Genomic DNA, 3,109 nt, shown 5'->3' with positions numbered 1-3,109 from the left:
GTAATACTTGTACAGTAGTTGAGTCTCTTGTTACCTGTACTACTTGTACAGTAGTTGATTCTCTTGTTACCTGTAATACTTGTACAGTAGTTGAGTCTCTTGTAACCTGTAATACTTGTACAGTAGTTGAGTCTCTTGTTACATGTACTACTTGTACAGTAGTTGAGTCTCTTGTAACCTGTACCACTTGTACAGTAGTTGAGTCTCTTGTTACCTGTACTACTTGTACAGTAGTTGAGTCTCTTGTCGCCTGTACTACTTGTACAGTAGTTGAGTCTCTTGTAACCTGTACTACTTGTACAGTAGTTGAGTCTCTTGTAACCTGTACCGCTTGTACAGTAGTTGAGTCTCTTGTTACCTGTACTACTTGTACAGTAGTTGAGTCTCTTGTTACCTGTAATACTTGTACAGTAGTTGAGTCTCTTGTTACCTGTAATACTTGTACAGTAGTTGAGTCTATTGTTACCTGTAATACTTGTACAGTAGTTGAGTCTCTTGTTACCTGTAATATTTGTACAGTAGTTGAGTCTCTTGTTACCTGTAATACTTGTACAGTAGTTGAGTCTCTTGTTACATGTAATACTTGTACAGTAGTCGAGTTTCTTGTTGCCTGTACTACTTGTACAGTAGTTGAGTCTCTTGTAAGCTGTACTACTTGTACAGTAGTTGAGTCTCTTGTTACCTGTACTGCTTGTACAGTAGTTGAGTCTCTTGTAACCTGTACTGCTTGTACAGCAGTTGAGTCTTTTGTTACCTGTACTGCTTGTACAGTAGTTGAGTCTCTTTTTACCTGTACTACTTGTACAGTAGTTGAGTCTCTTGTTACCTGTAATATTTGTACAGTATTTGAGTCTCTTGTTACATGTAATACTTGTACAGTAGTTGAGTCTCTTGTTGCCTGTACTACTTGTACAGTAGTTGAGTCTCTTGTAACCTGTACTACTTGTACAGTAGTTGAGTCTCTTGTTACCTGTACTGCTTGTACAGTAGTTGAGTCTCTTGTAACCTGTACTGCTTGTACAGTAGTTGAGTCTCTTGTTACCTGTACTGCTTGTACAGTAGTTGAGTCTCTTGTTACCTGTACTACTTGTACAGTAGTTGAGTCTCTTGTTGCCTGTACTACTTGTACAGTAGTTGAGTCTCTTGTTGCCTGTACCACTTGTACAGTAGTTGAGTCTCTTGTTACCTGTAATACTTGTACAGTGGTTGAGTCTCTTGTTACCTGCACTACTTGTACAGTAGTTGATTTTCTTGTTACCTGTAATACTTGTACAGTAGTTGAGTTTCTTGTAACCTGTAATACTTGTACAGTAGTTGAGTCTCTTGTAACCTGTACTACTTGTACAGTAGTTGAGTCTCTTGTTACCTGTACTACTTGTACAGTAGTTGAGTCTCTTGTTACCTGTACTACTTGTACAGTAGTTGAGTCTCTTGTTGCCTGTACCACTTGTACAGTAGTTGAGTCTCTTGTTACCTGTAATACTTGTACAGTAGTTGAGTCTCTTGTTACCTGTACTACTTGTACAGTAGTTGAGTCTCTTGTTACATGTACCACTTGTACAGTAGTTGAGTCTCTTGTAACCTGTACTGCTTGTACAGTAGTTGAGTCTCTTGTTGCCTGTACTACTTGTACAGTAGTTGAGTCTCTTGTAACCTGTAATACTTGTACAGTAGTTGAGTCTCTTGTAACCTGTACTGCTTGTACAGTAGTTGAGTCTCTTGTTGCCTGTAGTACTTGTACAGTAGTTGATTATCTTGTTACCTGTAATACTTGTACAGTAGTTGAGTCTCTTGTAACCTGTAATACTTGTACAGTAGTTGAGTCTCTTGTAACCTGTACCGCTTGTACAGTAGTTGAGTCTCTTGTTACCTGTACTACTTGCACAGTAGTTGAGTCTCTTGTTACCTGTACTACTTGTACAGTAGTTGAGTCTCTTGTTACCTGTACTACTTGTACAGTAGTTGAGTCTCTTGTAACCTGTAGTACTTGTACAGTAGTTGAGTCTCTTGTTACATGTACTACTTGTACAGTAGTTCTCTTGTTACCTGTACTACTTGTACAGTAGTTGAGTCTCTTGTTACCTGTACTACTTGTACAGTAGTTGAGTCTCTTGTAACCTGTAATACTTGTACAGTAGTTGAGTCTCTTGTAACCTGTAATACTTGTACAGTAGTTGAGTCTCTTGTAACCTGTACTGCTTGTACAGTAGTTGAGTCTCTTGTTACCTGTAGTACTTGTACAGTAGTTGATTCTCTTGTTACCTGTAATACTTGTACAGTAGTTGAGTCTCTTGTAACCTGTAATGCTTGTACAGTAGTTGAGTCTCTTGTTACCTGTAGTACTTGAACAGTAGTTGAGTCTCTTGTTACCTGTACTACTTGTACAGTAGTTGAGTCTCTTGTAACCTGTACTACTTGTACAGTAGTTGAGTCTTTTGTTACCTGTAATACTTGTACAGTAGTTGAGTCTCTTGTTACCTGTACTACTTGTGCAGTAGTCGAGTCTCTTGTTACATGTACTTCTTGTACAGTAGTCGAGTCTCTTGTTGCCTGTACTACTTGTACAGTAGTCGAGTCTCTTGTTACTTGTACTGCTTGTACAGTAGTTGAGTCTCTTGTTACATGTACTTCTTGTACAGTAGTCGAGTTTCTTGTTGCCTGTACTACTTGTACAGTAGTTGAGTCTCTTGTTACCTGTACTACTTGTACAGTAGTTGAGTCTCTTGTAACCTGTAATACTTGTACAGTAGTTGAGTCTTTTGTAACCTGTACTGCTTGTACAGTAGTTGAGTCTCTTGTTACCTGTACTACTTGTACAGTAGTTGAGTCTCTTGTTACATGTAATACTTGTACAGTAGTTGTGTCTCTTATTACCTGTACTGCTTGTACAGTGGTTGAATTCTGTTAGTTGTATTTTTTGCACCGTAGTAGTTTGTTGGAACTCAGGTGATATAGGTATCATTTGATTTTTGTTCATCCAATAGCTACCTCCAATGGCTTACAAATATCTCCCTCACTGTTTGCAAACCTGGTGATGGTTTCCACAGGCATTGATCCAGCCTGGAAACACTCAATCAGCATAATACACACATCATAAAACATGTAAGCA

This window comes from Watersipora subatra, chromosome 5 (assembly GCF_963576615.1).
Source record: "Watersipora subatra chromosome 5, tzWatSuba1.1, whole genome shotgun sequence".
Taxonomy (NCBI): domain Eukaryota; kingdom Metazoa; phylum Bryozoa; class Gymnolaemata; order Cheilostomatida; family Watersiporidae; genus Watersipora; species Watersipora subatra.
The sequence above is the reverse complement of the archived record's forward strand: the minus strand, read 5'-3'. Positions refer to the sequence as shown.